Raw genomic sequence first — 17,500 nt, 5'->3', positions numbered from 1 at the left:
GAACACCCAAATTGCTCCATTTACTCTCACTGCGGCGGGCCTCTGGTACTCCATGGAGTACCAGGACTAGTTCGGCCCGGCGTTCACCCCCCCGAGGAGTACCAGGGCCCAGAGCGGAATACATGGATGTTATCGCCCTGTTACCGAATTATATCGATACCGATGTGCTTTTCACCTCATTGCTGAGTGGATTTATAAACAGGAACACCGAAACAGCTCCTTTCAGCTTCACGGCAGAAACGCCCCTGGTAATCCATGGAGTACCAGGGGAAAGCCTGTAAAATAAGCCCATACACACTTCTAACATGGCCTTTATCACCCTGTTACTGCATTACGATGACACCCATTTGCTTTTGATCTCATTGTCTGCCAACGTACGGAAAAAGCGGGGGGGCATTAAGGGGGGAGAGAGAGAGACATGGAGATTTTCTCAGCCTCTCATTCTTTTTTTTTTTTTTTTTTTAATTGAACATAAATAGTACACGCAAATGTACAAATAAACATGGCAAGGTAGAACTGAATGTCAATGAAACAACCAGGCATGAAGAAGAAAAGGGCATAAGGACATTCGTTCTGTATGTAATCAGAAGTTAATAGTGTTAACGGTTTGTGAGAAATTTACAGTGCTAGACAAAAAAAGTAATTAAAAGGAAATAATTAAATAAATAGATAGACCAATGAAATTAAAACCGAAAAAAAAAAATGCAAGGGGAATACGACATGTAATTAAGTTGGCGATTCACAAGGAATCTCAGACATCAAACTGTATATTTTTTGTTGTTTATATATAAACATATATAAACAAACATATATTGTTTGTTGTTTATTTTTGGGATATATTGAGGAATATTTAATGGAAAGGAGTCACAATCGCTTTTTGACAATGTCGAAGTGTATACGTGGCTATAGAATTTAAAGTTTTCATTGGATATGATAGCCTCATCTGTAATTTCCTTGTTGTTAAGACGGGCTTCCGCTTTGCTCCGCTCCTCCTCTCCTCCGCTCTTCCGCTCCGGGCCCTGGAACTCCCGATCCGCGGGACTTCGGTGAATTCCGGGCCAGTTTTTTGCTCTTCTGCTCTCCTCCCCTCCTCCGCTTCTTCGCTCCCCCGCTTTGGACCCTGGAACTCTTGAACAGGGCCGGGCTTCTGCCCTCCGCCTCTCCTCTGCTCATCCGCTCCAGGCCCTGGCACTCCCTGTGATCCAGTCATTCGCATGTGCGTGCCCGGAGGTCCGGGAGCTCCACTCAAACGTCCGGGGGGGGTAAGGGTAAGGGGTCCTGTCCCCCCCCCTCGCCGCCTCTGAGAAGAGAAACATCTCCTCCACTCCTCCGCTCCTCCGCTGCGGAACCAGGTATTACCGATCCGCCGGACTCAGGCGAATTGCAGAAAGGGGTTTTGCCGTCCTCCGCTCCTCCGCTCCTCCGTTTCGGGCCCTGGAACTCCCGAACCGCTGGACACAAGCGAATCACGGTCCGGGCTTCTGCTCTCCTCCGCTCCTCACCTCATCCGCTCCAGGCCCTGGTACTCCGTGTCCGCGGGAACCCCCCCCAACCCACAAAAACAAACTCTCACACACACACAAACACACGCACACACACACACACACACACACACACACATACACACGCATACACACACACAAACACACAAACACACAGAGACACACCTGAACTCATCATAGCTGTGCTAATAGCATTGGCCGAAACGTTTCCACAACCAAACCAACATTAGCTCATCCACTCATTCACATATGTGTGTGCCCAGAGGTCCGGGAGCTCCAGTCATAAGTCCGGGTGATCTATGTCCGGAGAAGGCTCACATTAGCCGCTCTAAGGGGTCCTGCTGCCCCCCAGCTTCCCGGCCTTTGAGAAGAGACACATAACTCCGCTCTTCCGCTTCTCCGCTATGGGCCCTGGTACTCCCGATCCTCCGAACTCAGGTGAATTGCGTGACGTGCTTCTGCTCTCCTATAAGCCCCTACACACTTCGAACACGGCTGTTATCACCCTGTTACTGCATTTCAATGACACCCATTTGCTTTCGATCTCAGTGTCTGCCACCGTACGCAAAAAGCGGGGGATGGGGGGTGGGGGGGCATAAGCGCATTCGTGCTGTAAGTAATCAGAAGTTAATAGTGTTAACGGTTTGCGAGAAATTTTTAATGCTAGACAAAAAAAGAAAATTAAAAGGATATAATTAAATAAATAGATAGAAAAATAAAATTAAAAACGAAAAAAAAAAATTGTGAGGGGAATATAACATGTAATTAAGTTGGCGGTTCACAGGGAATCTCAGACATCAACCTGTTTTTAATTGAACATAAATAGTACACCCAAATATACAAATGTACAAATAAACATAGCAAGGTAGAACTGAATGTCAATGAAACAACCAGGCATGAGGAAGCAACGGACATGAGGACATTTGTTCTGTATGTAATGAGAAGTTAATAGTGTTACAGGTTTGTGAGAAATTTACAGTGCTAGACAAAAAACGAAATTAAAAGGAAATAATTAGATAAATAGATAGACAAATGAAATTAAAACCAAAAAAAAAAAATGCAAGGGGAATACGACATGTAATTAAGTTGGCGATTCACAAGGAATCTCAGACATCAAACTGTATATTTTTTGTTGTTTATATATAAACATATATAAACAATCATATATTGTTTGTTGTTTATTTTTGGGATATATTGAGGAATATTTAATGGAAAGGAGTCACAATCGCTTTTTGACAATGTCGAAGTGTATACGTGGCTATAGAATTTAAAGTTTTCATTAGAAATTATAGCCTCATCTGTAATTTCCTTGTTGTTAAGACGGGCTTCCGCTTTGCTCCGCTCCTCCTCTCCTCCGCTCTTCCGCTCCGGGCCCTGGAACTCCCGATCCGCGGGACTTCGGTGAATTCCGGGCCAGTTTTTTGCTCTTCTGCTCTCCTCCCCTCCTCCGCTTCTTCGCTCCCCCGCTTTGGACCCTGGAACTCTTGAACAGGGCCGGGCTTCTGCCCTCCGCCTCTCCTCTGCTCATCCGCTCCAGGCCCTGGCACTCCCTGTGATCCAGTCATTCGCATGTGCGTGCCCGGAGGTCCGGGAGCTCCACTCAAACGTCCGGGGGGGGTAAGGGTAAGGGGTCCTGTCCCCCCCCCTCGCCGCCTCTGAGAAGAGAAACATCTCCTCCACTCCTCCGCTCCTCCGCTGCGGAACCAGGTATTACCGATCCGCCGGACTCAGGCGAATTGCAGAAAGGGGTTTTGCCGTCCTCCGCTCCTCCGCTCCTCCGTTTCGGGCCCTGGAACTCCCGAACCGCTGGACACAAGCGAATCACGGTCCGGGCTTCTGCTCTCCTCCGCTCCTCACCTCATCCGCTCCAGGCCCTGGTACTCCGTGTCCGCGGGAACCCCCCCCAACCCACAAAAACAAACTCTCACACACACACAAACACACGCACACACACACACACACACACACACACACATACACACGCATACACACACACAAACACACAAACACACAGAGACACACCTGAACTCATCATAGCTGTGCTAATAGCATTGGCCGAAACGTTTCCACAACCAAACCAACATTAGCTCATCCACTCATTCACATATGTGTGTGCCCAGAGGTCCGGGAGCTCCAGTCATAAGTCCGGGTGATCTATGTCCGGAGAAGGCTCACATTAGCCGCTCTAAGGGGTCCTGCTGCCCCCCAGCTTCCCGGCCTTTGAGAAGAGACACATAACTCCGCTCTTCCGCTTCTCCGCTATGGGCCCTGGTACTCCCGATCCTCCGAACTCAGGTGAATTGCGTGACGTGCTTCTGCTCTCCTATAAGCCCCTACACACTTCGAACACGGCTGTTATCACCCTGTTACTGCATTTCAATGACACCCATTTGCTTTCGATCTCAGTGTCTGCCACCGTACGCAAAAAGCGGGGGGTGGGGGGTGGGGGGGCATAAGCGCATTCGTGCTGTAAGTAATCAGAAGTTAATAGTGTTAACGGTTTGCGAGAAATTTTTAATGCTAGACAAAAAAAGAAAATTAAAAGGATATAATTAAATAAATAGATAGAAAAATAAAATTAAAAACGAAAAAAAAAATTGTGAGGGGAATATAACATGTAATTAAGTTGGCGGTTCACAGGGAATCTCAGACATCAACCTGTTTTTAATTGAACATAAATAGTACACCCAAATATACAAATGTACAAATAAACATAGCAAGGTAGAACTGAATGTCAATGAAACAACCAGGCATGAGGAAGCAACGGACATGAGGACATTTGTTCTGTATGTAATGAGAAGTTAATAGTGTTACAGGTTTGTGAGAAATTTACAGTGCTAGACAAAAAACGAAATTAAAAGGAAATAATTAGATAAATAGATAGACAAATGAAATTAAAACCAAAAAAAAAAAAATGCAAGGGGAATACGACATGTAATTAAGTTGGCGATTCACAAGGAATCTCAGACATCAAACTGTATATTTTTTGTTGTTTATATATAAACATATATAAACAATCATATATTGTTTGTTGTTTATTTTTGGGATATATTGAGGAATATTTAATGGAAAGGAGTCACAATCGCTTTTTGACAATGTCGAAGTGTATACGTGGCTATAGAATTTAAAGTTTTCATTAGAAATTATAGCCTCATCTGTAATTTCCTTGTTGTTAAGACGGGCTTAGCTTTGCTCCGCTCCTCCTCTCCTCCGCTCCTCCGCTCTTCCGCTCCGGGCCCTGGAACTCCCGATCCGCGGGACTTCGGTGAATTCCGGGCCAGTTTTTTGCTCTTCTGCTCTCCTCCCCTCCTCCGCTTCTTCGCTCCCCCGCTTTGGACCCTGGAACTCTTGAACAGGGCCGGGCTTCTGCCCTCCGCCTCTCCTCTGCTCATCCGCTCCAGGCCCTGGCACTCCCTGTGATCCAGTCATTCGCATGTGCGTGCCCGGAGGTCCGGGAGCTCCACTCAAACGTCCGGGGGGGATAAGGGTAAGGGGTCCTGCCCCCCCCCCCTCGCCGCCTCTGAGAAGAGAAACATCTCCTCCACTCCTCCGCTCATCCGCTGCGGAACCAGGTACTACCGATCCGCCGGACTCAGGCGAATTGCAGAAAGGGGTTTTGCTGTCCTCCGCTCCTCCGCTCCTCCGCTCCTCCGCTCCTCCGCTCCTCCGCTCCTCCGCTCCTCCGTTTCGGGCCCTGGAACTCCCGAACCGCTGGACACAAGCGAATCACGGTCCGGGCTTCTGCTCTCCTCCGCTCCTCACCTCATCCGCTCCAGGCCCTGGTACTCCGTGTCCGCGGGAACCCCCCCCAACCCACAAAAACAAACTCTCACACACACACAAACACACGCACACACACACACACACACACACACACACACAAACACACAAACACACACAGACACACCTGAACTCATCATCGCTGTGCTGATAGCATTGGCCGAAACGTATCCACAACCAAACCAACATTAGCTCATCCACTCATTCACATATGTGTGTGCCCAGAGGTCCGGGAGCTCCAGTCATAACTCCGGGTGATCTCTGTCCGGAGTAGGCTCACCTTAGCCGGTCTAAGGGGTCCTGCTGCCCCCCAGCTTCCCCGCCTTTGAGAAGAGACACATAACTCCGCTCTTCCGCTTCTCCGCTATGGGCCCTGGTACTCCCGATCCTCCGAACTCAGGTGAATTGCGTGACGTGCTTCTGCTCTCCTATAAGCCCCTACACACTTCGAACACGGCTGTTATCACCCTGTTACTGCATTTCAATGACACCCATTTGCTTTCGATCTCAGTGTCTGCCTCCGTACGGAAAAAGCGGGATGGGTGGGGGGGCATAAGCGCATTCGTGGTGTAAGTAATCAGAAGTTAATAGTGTTAACGGTTTGCGAGAAATTTTTAATGCTAGACAAAAAAAGAAAATTAAAAGGATATAATTAAATAAATAGATAGAAAAATAAAATTAAAAACGAAAAAAAAAAATTGTGAGGGGAATATAACATGTAATTAAGTTGGCGGTTCACAAGGAATCTCAGACATCAAACTGTTTTTAATTGAACATAAATAGTACACCCAAATATACAAATGTACAAATAAACATAGCAAGGTAGAACTGAATGTCAATGAAACAACCAGGGATGAGGAAGCAACGGACATCAGGACATTTGTTCTGTATGTAATGAGAAGTTAATAGTGTTACAGGTTTGTGAGAAATTTACAGTGCGAGACAAAAAAAGAAATTAAAAGGAAGTAATTAAATCAATAGATAGACAAATAAGAAATTAAAACGAAAAAAAAAAAAAAAAATTGCAAGGGGAATGTAACATGTAATCAAGTTGTTTTTTTTTTTTTTTTTTTTTTTTTTTTACCAAAAAAAAAAGGAACCTCGGACATGGGTAACTATATTTTTTTGTTTTCGGATTTTTCCATAAGTTTTAAGGATTTTTTTTTTTTTTTTTATATTTCAAAATCGTTTATGAAGACATTAAAATTTGGGGAGCATTTTTGCATTCTGTTCTTGTGAATGAAGAACTTGGCCAGGCCTAAAAGAACATTGACACAGAGTTCATCTGTTATGTTGCTTATAAGTAAACAGAATGTTATATCATCTTTTGAGAAGGAAACTGGTGACGATGGAATGAGAAGGAGAAAAAATATATGGTCAGTGGTTTCAATGTTGTCTTCACAAAATGTACAAATATTATCTTCAAAATTAAAGCGTACCCTCGATAATTCCTTAGATGGGTAGATGTCAGTCATAATTTTGAAGTGGGTCTCTTTTGCCTTGGGGGTATGGGTAGAGTCAGATACATAGTTCGCAGCGTGGCAATCGATTCCTCATCAAATTTATTTAAAATATCCTTTTTTTTTTTTTTGACGTCCAGGGAATAAGTTTCCTGTGAAACATTTCCTAATAAAGGAGTTGCTGCGCTTTCTGTCCACAATTGAGATTCCCTGGAGTGATAGTCGGGGTAACTGTGGTTGTACGGTTCGGTGCGTCATTATATTTTTGGTCAGGAATACAAATTGTCGAGGCAGTGCGTTTCGTAACTTTAGCAACTCTAATATGGGAGGCTTGAATCTGTGTGTAGTACAGAACTGCTCATTGTCCAGAGGACTGCCAGTGTCATCCATCAAGTCAATTATCGACCATATACCTTTCTCAAAGCATTCCTTGTAAAACAGAGGTTTGTTGCCATGCAGTACATATCGATTGTTCCAAACTATTATACTGTGTGGTGAGAAATTGTGTACGTATATCATTTTCCAGTATAATAATATTTGTTTATGGAACTCTGAACATTTGACAGGAATCTTGTTGATATCCAAGTCAGAGATAAGCAGAAGACTCAGGCCGCCGACTTTGTTGAATAAGTAGTTTGGAGTACAATACCAGAAAGAACGATGAGGTTTGATCCAGGATTTCAACCAGTTCACCTTCAATGTCCCATTCAAGCAGTCCAACTCTATCACTTTCAGCCCTCCTTCACTTGTTTCTTTCACCATATGTGATTTTTCTTAGATGGTGTGGTCTGTTCCTCCAGATAAAGTTGAAATTGATTTGGTTAACAGATTTTACGAGTTGATTTGGAGCAGCATTGGAATACGCTGGGTATATACATCTGGATAAACACATCCATTTTAGTCAAATATATCCGGCCTAATATTGATAAATCTCTCTGGAGCCATATATTAGAATTAAGCTTTACTTTGATTCAGTTTAGATTCAATGTTCCTGGATTGATTTAACGTTTGGTCCTTGGATAGGAAAATGCTCAAGTATTTTATTTCTGATTTCATAGAAACATCGCTGATTTCCTTTAGTGGCGAGTCATGCAGCGCAAGAAGTTTGCATTTCTTTAAGTTTAATGACAATCCTGAAGCCTTGGAGAATGTTTTGGTTTTTTTCAGCACTTATTGGGACTTGATGTTCATTTTTCAAAACTAAGGTTGTGTCATCTGCCAGCAGGCTAATAACAATTTCTGTCCCCAACATTACTTCTGTCCCACACGTATACACACACACACACACACACACACACACACACACACACACACACACACACACCTTAATTCCACTCTTTTATATACGCATGTCTGGAGTTCCGGGAGCTCGTTCTCAACGTTCTGGGGATAATCATAGCTGTGCTGATAGCATTGGCCGAAACGTATCCACAACCAAACCAACATTAGCTCATCCACTCATTCACATATGTGTGTGCCCAGAGGTCCGGGAGCTCCAGTCATAAGTCCGGGTGATCTATGTCCGGAGAAGACTCACATTAGCCGGTCTAAGGGGTCCTGCTGCCCCCCAGTTTCCCCGCCTTTGAGAAGAGACACATAACTCCGCTCTTCCGCTTCTCCGCTATGGGCCCTGGTACTCCCGATCCTCCGAACTCAGGTGAATTGCGTGACGTGCTTCTGCTCTCCTATAAGCCCCTACACACTTCGAACACGGCTGTTATCACCCTGTTACTGCATTTCAATGACACCCATTTGCTTTCGATCTCAGTGTCTGCCTCCGTACGGAAAAAGCGGGATGGGTGGGGGGGCATAAGCGCATTCGTGGTGTAAGTAATCAGAAGTTAATAGTGTTAACGGTTTGCGAGAAATTTTTAATGCTAGACAAAAAAAGAAAATTAGAAGGATATAATTAAATAAATAGATAGAAAAATAAAATTAAAAACGAAAAAAAAAAATTGTGAGGGGAATATAACATGTAATTAAGTTGGCGGTTCACAAGGAATCTCAGACATCAAACTGTTTTTAATTGAACATAAATAGTACACCCAAATATACAAATGTACAAATAAACATAGCAAGGTAGAACTGAATGTCAATGAAACAACCAGGGATGAGGAAGCAACGGACATCAGGACATTTGTTCTGTATGTAATGAGAAGTTAATAGTGTTACAGGTTTGTGAGAAATTTACAGTGCGAGACAAAAAAAGAAATTAAAAGGAAGTAATTAAATCAATAGATAGACAAATAAGAAATTAAAACGAAAAAAAAAAAAAAAAATTGCAAGGGGAATGTAACATGTAATCAAGTTGTTTTTTTTGTTTTTTTTTTTTTTTTTACCAAAAAAAAAAGGAACCTCGGACATGGGTAACTATATTTTTTTGTTTTCGGATTTTTCCATAAGTTTTAAGGATTTTTTTTTTTTTTTTTTATATTTCAAAATCGTTTATGAAGACATTAAAATTTGGGGAGCATTTTTGCATTCTGTTCTTGTGAATGAAGAACTTGGCCAGGCCTAAAAGAACATTGACACAGAGTTCATCTGTTATGTTGCTTATAAGTAAACAGAATGTTATATCATCTTTTGAGAAGGAAACTGGTGACGATGGAATGAGAAGGAGAAAAAATATATGGTCAGTGGTTTCAATGTTGTCTTCACAAAATGTACAAATATTATCTTCAAAATTAAAGCGTACCCTCGATAATTCCTTAGATGGGTAGATGTCAGTCATAATTTTGAAGTGGGTCTCTTTTGCCTTGGGGGTATGGGTAGAGTCAGATACATAGTTCGCAGCGTGGCAATCGATTCCTCATCAAATTTATTTAAAATATCCTTTTTTTTTTTTTTGACGTCCAGGGAATAAGTTTCCTGTGAAACATTTCCTAATAAAGGAGTTGCCGCGCTTTCTGTCCACAATTGAGATTCCCTGGAGTGATAGTCGGGGTAACTGTGGTTGTACGGTTCGGTGCGTCATTATATTTTTGGTCAGGAATACAAATTGTCGAGGCAGTGCGTTTCGTAACTTTAGCAATTCTAATATGGGAGGCTTGAATCTGTGTGTAGTACAGAACTGCTCATTGTCCAGAGGACTGCCAGTGTCATCCATCAAGTCAATTATCGACCATATACCTTTCTCAAAGCATTCCTTGTAAAACAGAGGTTTGTTGCCATGCAGTACATATCGATTGTTCCAAACTATTATACTGTGTGGTGAGAAATTGTGTACGTATATCATTTTCCAGTATAATAATATTTGTTTATGGAACTCTGAACATTTGACAGGAATCTTGTTGATATCCAAGTCAGAGATAAGCAGAAGACTCAGGCCGCCGACTTTGTTGAATAAGTAGTTTGGAGTACAATACCAGAAAGAACGATGAGGTTTGATCCAGGATTTCAACCAGTTCACCTTCAATGTCCCATTCAAGCAGTCCGACTCTATCACTTTCAGCCCTCCTTCACTTGTTTCTTTCACCATATGTGATTTTTCTTAGATGGTGTGGTCTGTTCCTCCAGATAAAGTTGAAATTGATTTGGTTAACAGATTTTACGAGTTGATTTGGAGCAGCATTGGAATACGCTGGGTATATACATCTGGATAAACACATCCATTTTAGTCAAATATATCCGGCCTAATATTGATAAATCTCTCTGGAGCCATATATTAGAATTAAGCTTTACTTTGATTCAGTTTAGATTCAATGTTCCTGGATTGATTTAACGTTTGGTCCTTGGATAGGAAAATGCTCAAGTATTTTATTTCTGATTTCATAGAAACATCGCTGATTTCCTTTAGTGGCGAGTCATGCAGCGCAAGAAGTTTGCATTTCTTTAAGTTTAATGACAATCCTGAAGCCTTGGAGAATGTTTTGGTTTTTTTCAGCACTTATTGGGACTTGATGTTCATTTTTCAAAACTAAGGTTGTGTCATCTGCCAGCAGGCTAATAACAATTTCTGTCCCCAACATTACTTCTGTCCCACACGTATACACACACACACACACACACACACACACACACACACCTTAATTCCACTCTTTTATATACGCATGTCTGGAGTTCCGGGAGCTCGTTCTCAACGTTCTGGGGATAATCATAGCTGTGCTGATAGCATTGGCCGAAACGTATCCACAACCAAACCAACATTAGCTCATCCACTCATTCACATATGTGTGTGCCCGGAGGTCCGGGAGCTCCAGTCATAAGTCCGGGTGATCTATGTCCGGAGAAGGCTCACATTAGCCGCTCTAAGGGGTCCTGCTGCCCCCCAGCTTCCCGGCCTTTGAGAAGAGACACATAACTCCACTCTTCCGCTTCTCCGCTATGGGCCCTGGTACTCCCGATCCTCCGAACTCAGGTGAATTGCGTGACGTGCTTCTGCTCTCCTATAAGCCCCTACACACTTCGAACACGGCTGTTATCACCCTGTTACTGCATTTCAATGACACCCATTTGCTTTCGATCTCAGTGTCTGCCTCCGTACGGAAAAAGCGGGATGGGTGGGGGGGCATAAGCGCATTCGTGGTGTAAGTAATCAGAAGTTAATAGTGTTAACGGTTTGCGAGAAATTTTTAATGCTAGACAAAAAAAGAAAATTAAAAGGATATAATTAAATAAATAGATAGAAAAATAAAATTAAAAACGAAAAAAAAAAATTGTGAGGGGAATATAACATGTAATTAAGTTGGCGGTTCACAAGGAATCTCAGACATCAAACTGTTTTTAATTGAACATAAATAGTACACCCAAATATACAAATGTACAAATAAACATAGCAAGGTAGAACTGAATGTCAATGAAACAACCAGGGATGAGGAAGCAACGGACATCAGGACATTTGTTCTGTATGTAATGAGAAGTTAATAGTGTTACAGGTTTGTGAGAAATTTACAGTGCGAGACAAAAAAAGAAATTAAAAGGAAGTAATTAAATCAATAGATAGACAAATAAGAAATTAAAACGAAAAAAAAAAAAAAAAAATTGCAAGGGGAATGTAACATGTAATCAAGTTGTTTTTTTTTTTTTGTTTTTTTTTTTTTACCAAAAAAAAAAGGAACCTCGGACATGGGTAACTATATTTTTTAGTTTTTGGATTTTTCCATAAGTTTTAAGGATTTTTTTTTTTTTTTTTATATTTCAAAATCGTTTATGAAGACATTAAAATTTGGGGAGCATTTTTGCATTCTGTTCTTGTGAATGAAGAACTTGGCCAGGCCTAAAAGAACATTGACACAGAGTTCATCTGTTATGTTGCTTATAAGTAAACAGAATGTTATATCATCTTTTGAGAAGGAAACTGGTGACGATGGAATGAGAAGGAGAAAAAATATATGGTCAGTGGTTTCAATGTTGTCTTCACAAAATGTACAAATATTATCTTCAAAATTAAAGCGTACCCTCGATAATTCCTTAGATGGGTAGATGTCAGTCATAATTTTGAAGTGGGTCTCTTTTGCCTTGGGGGTATGGGTAGAGTCAGATACATGGTTCGCAGCGTGGCAATCGATTCCTCATCAAATTTATTTAAAATATCCTTTTTTTTTTTTTTGACGTCCAGGGAATAAGTTTCCTGTGAAACATTTCCTAATAAAGGAGTTGCCGCGCTTTCTGTCCACAATTGAGATTCCCTGGAGTGATAGTCGGGGTAACTGTGGTTGTACGGTTCGGTGCGTCATTATATTTTTGGTCAGGAATACAAATTGTCGAGGCAGTGCGTTTCGTAACTTTAGCAACTCTAATATGGGAGGCTTGAATCTGTGTGTAGTACAGAACTGCTCATTGTCCAGAGGACTGCCAGTGTCATCCATCAAGTCAATTATCGACCATATACCTTTCTCAAAGCATTCCTTGTAAAACAGAGGTTTGTTGCCATGCAGTACATATCGATTGTTCCAAACTATTATACTGTGTGGTGAGAAATTGTGTACGTATATCATTTTCCAGTATAATAATATTTGTTTATGGAACTCTGAACATTTGACAGGAATCTTGTTGATATCCAAGTCAGAGATAAGCAGAAGACTCAGGCCGCCGACTTTGTTGAATAAGTAGTTTGGAGTACAATACCAGAAAGAACGATGAGGTTTGATCCAGGATTTCAACCAGTTCACCTTCAATGTCCCATTCAAGCAGTCCGACTCTATCACTTTCAGCCCTCCTTCACTTGTTTCTTTCACCATATGTGATTTTTCTTAGATGGTGTGGTCTGTTCCTCCAGATAAAGTTGAAATTGATTTGGTTAACAGATTTTACGAGTTGATTTGGAGCAGCATTGGAATACGCTGGGTATATACATCTGGATAAACACATCCATTTTAGTCAAATATATCCGGCCTAATATTGATAAATCTCTCTGGAGCCATATATTAGAATTAAGCTTTACTTTGATTCAGTTTAGATTCAATGTTCCTGGATTGATTTAACGTTTGGTCCTTGGATAGGAAAATGCTCAAGTATTTTATTTCTGATTTCATGGAAACATCGCTGATTTCCTTTAGTGGCGAGTCATGCAGCGCAAGAAGTTTGCATTTCTTTAAGTTTAATGACAATCCTGAAGCCTTGGAGAATGTTTTGGTTGTTTTCGGCACTTATTGGGACTTGATGTTCATTTTTCAAAACTAAGGTTGTGTCATCTGCCAGCAGGCTAATAACAATTTCTGTCCCCAACATTACTTCTGTCCCACACGTATACACACACACACACACACACACACACACACACACACACACACACACACACACACCTTAATTCCACTCTTTTATATACGCATGTCTGGAGTTCCGGGAGCTCGTTCTCAACGTTCTGGGGATAATCATAGCTGTGCTGATAGCATTGGCCGAAACGTATCCACAACCAAACCAACATTAGCTCATCCACTCATTCACATATGTGTGTGCCCAGAGGTCCGGGAGCTCCAGTCATAAGTCCGGGTGATCTATGTCCGGAGAAGGCTCACATTAGCCGGTCTAAGGGGTCCTGCTGCCCCCCAGTTTCCCCGCCTTTGAGAAGAGACACATAACTGCGCTCTTCCGCTTCTCCGCTATGGGCCCTGGTACTCCCGATCCTCCGAACTCAGGTGAATTGCGTGACGTGCTTCTGCTCTCCTATAAGCCCCTACACACTTCGAACACGGCTGTTATCACCCTGTTACTGCATTTCAATGACACCCATTTGCTTTCGATCTCAGTGTCTGCCACCGTACGGAAAAAGCGGGATGGGTGGGGGGGCATAAGCGCATTCGTGCTGTAAGTAATCAGAAGTTAATAGTGTTAACGGTTTGCGAGAAATTTTTAATGCTAGACAAAAAAAGAAAATTAAAAGGATATAATTAAATAAATAGATAGAAAAATAAAATTAAAAACGAAAAAAAAAAATTGTGAGGGGAATATAACATGTAATTAAGTTGGCGGTTCACAAGGAATCTCAGACATCAAACTGTTTTTAATTGAACATAAATAGTACACCCAAATATACAAATGTACAAATAAACATAGCAAGGTAGAACTGAATGTCAATGAAACAACCAGGGATGAGGAAGCAACGGACATCAGGACATTTGTTCTGTATGTAATGAGAAGTTAATAGTGTTACAGGTTTGTGAGAAATTTACAGTGCGAGACAAAAAAAGAAATTAAAAGGAAGTAATTAAATCAATAGATAGACAAATAAGAAATTAAAACGAAAAAAAAAAAAAAAAAAAATTGCAAGGGGAATGTAACATGTAATCAAGTTGTTTTTTTTTTTTTGTTTTTTTTTTTTTACCAAAAAAAAAAGGAACCTCGGACATGGGTAACTATATTTTTTTGTTTTTGGATTTTTCCATAAGTTTTAAGGATTTTTTTTTTTTTTTTTTTATATTTCAAAATCGTTTATGAAGACATTAAAATTTGGGGAGCATTTTTGCATTCTGTTCTTGTGAATGAAGAACTTGGCCAGGCCTAAAAGAACATTGACACAGAGTTCATCTGTTATGTTGCTTATAAGTAAACAGAATGTTATATCATCTTTTGAGAAGGAAACTGGTGACGATGGAATGAGAAGGAGAAAAAATATATGGTCAGTGGTTTCAATGTTGTCTTCACAAAATGTACAAATATTATCTTCAAAATTAAAGCGTACCCTCGATAATTCCTTAGATGGGTAGATGTCAGTCATAATTTTGAAGTGGGTCTCTTTTGCCTTGGGGGTATGGGTAGAGTCAGATACATGGTTCGCAGCGTGGCAATCGATTCCTCATCAAATTTATTTAAAATATCCTTTTTTTTTTTTTTGACGTCCAGGGAATAAGTTTCCTGTGAAACATTTCCTAATAAAGGAGTTGCCGCGCTTTCTGTCCACAATTGAGATTCCCTGGAGTGATAGTCGGGGTAACTGTGGTTGTACGGTTCGGTGCGTCATTATATTTTTGGTCAGGAATACAAATTGTCGAGGCAGTGCGTTTCGTAACTTTAGCAACTCTAATATGGGAGGCTTGAATCTGTGTGTAGTACAGAACTGCTCATTGTCCAGAGGACTGCCAGTGTCATCCATCAAGTCAATTATCGACCATATACCTTTCTCAAAGCATTCCTTGTAAAACAGAGGTTTGTTGCCATGCAGTACATATCGATTGTTCCAAACTATTATACTGTGTGGTGAGAAATTGTGTACGTATATCATTTTCCAGTATAATAATATTTGTTTATGGAACTCTGAACATTTGACAGGAATCTTGTTGATATCCAAGTCAGAGATAAGCAGAAGACTCAGGCCGCCGACTTTGTTGAATAAGTAGTTTGGAGTACAATACCAGAAAGAACGATGAGGTTTGATCCAGGATTTCAACCAGTTCACCTTCAATGTCCCATTCAAGCAGTCCGACTCTATCACTTTCAGCCCTCCTTCACTTGTTTCTTTCACCATATGTGATTTTTCTTAGATGGTGTGGTCTGTTCCTCCAGATAAAGTTGAAATTGATTTGGTTAACAGATTTTACGAGTTGATTTGGAGCAGCATTGGAATACGCTGGGTATATACATCTGGATAAACACATCCATTTTAGTCAAATATATCCGGCCTAATATTGATAAATCTCTCTGGAGCCATATATTAGAATTAAGCTTTACTTTGATTCAGTTTAGATTCAATGTTCCTGGATTGATTTAACGTTTGGTCCTTGGATAGGAAAATGCTCAAGTATTTTATTTCTGATTTCATGGAAACATCGCTGATTTCCTTTAGTGGCGAGTCATGCAGCGCAAGAAGTTTGCATTTCTTTAAGTTTAATGACAATCCTGAAGCCTTGGAGAATGTTTTGGTTGTTTTCGGCACTTATTGGGACTTGATGTTCATTTTTCAAAACTAAGGTTGTGTCATCTGCCAGCAGGCTAATAACAATTTCAGTCCCCAGCACGTCTAACTTTTGGATATCGTTGCTCTTTTCAACATAAACGGCTAGCATTTCGGTAGCAATTATAAATAAATAGGGTGAGATGGGGCAACCTTGGGGGATTCCCACATCAACATGGAAGCTCGGAGTGGTGCCGCTTGGCAGGGTGACACAGCTATGAATATTCTCATAGAGCCCACGGATCACATTCCTGAATATTTAACCAAATCCAAAATGTTCGAGCGTTGCTATGATAAATGGATGTTCGACCGAGTCAAAGGCTTTAGAAAAGTCCAAGAAGGATATGCGGCCATTATCTTCAATGTGATACGCCTCTAAACCCATCGCTCGCCCCGACTCGGGGAATCCTAGAGCCTACTTGCACCCCCGCCCTAACTTAACTCCCTCACTCGTGGAGCTCCCTGAGCTCCACACATCCCGGAGCATCACGCCGACTCATTCACATTTGAATGATTGTCTTTATTTTATGTCCGCTAGATAGAGGCATCCGCACATGCGCATCAGTGGAGCTTCAGGCCGGCTGAGGCATGGACTGAAAATCATAAAGACATGTGTGATGAGCTAAAAGGAAGATAAGCATATTTTTATAATAAATGTAAGAAAGAGAGGGTAATGCAGCCTCAGGGCGGCACTGGCCCGTGTCTCTCCAAGCCTGCCTTTGGGGGGGGGGGGGGGGCACGGAGCAGTGTCTCCCTGTGCCGGTCCCAAGCCCGGATAAATGCAGAGGGTTGCGTCAGGAGGGGCATCCGGCGTAAAACGTTTGCCAAAACCAAACATGCAAGTCAACCATAACTATACCATACCGGATGGGTCGCGGACCGGGTTAACAACGACCGCCATTGGTACTGATGACCTACAGGGTACTAATGGAAATCGGGCTACTGTGGGTCGAAGAACAAGAAGAAGAAGAAGAGGAGGAGTGCGTGTTCGGAAGCAGAGAGAGAGGAGGAAAGGAAAGAGCCTGGGACTGAGAGTAGGGACTTTGAATATTGGGACTATGACAGGAAAAGGTAGAGAGTTGATGGACACGATGCAGAGAAGGAAGCTGGATATACTGTGTGTCCAGGAGACCAGGTGGAAGGGTAGTAAGGCTAGAAGCTTAGGAGCAGGCTTTAAGTTATACTATTATGGTGCTGACAAGAAGAGAAATGGAGTAGGAGTCATCTTGAAGGAGGAGTTCGTAAGGAACGTCCTAGAGGTGAAAAGAATGTCAGATAGACTTATGAGTCTGAAATTGGAAATTGAAGGTGTGATGCTCAGTGTTGTTAGTGGCTATGCGCCACAGGTGGGATGTGAACCTGAAGAGAAGGAGAAGTTCTGGAATGAGTTGGATGAAGTGATGCAGAATATTCCCAGAAATGAGAGAGTG

Source organism: Fistularia commersonii, unplaced genomic scaffold (genome assembly GCF_037954325.1).
Source record: "Fistularia commersonii isolate RoL2024-O1a breed Wild unplaced genomic scaffold, RoL_Fcom_v1.0 HiC_scaffold_37, whole genome shotgun sequence".
Lineage (NCBI taxonomy): Eukaryota > Metazoa > Chordata > Actinopteri > Syngnathiformes > Fistulariidae > Fistularia > Fistularia commersonii.
The sequence above is the reverse complement of the archived record's forward strand: the minus strand, read 5'-3'. Positions refer to the sequence as shown.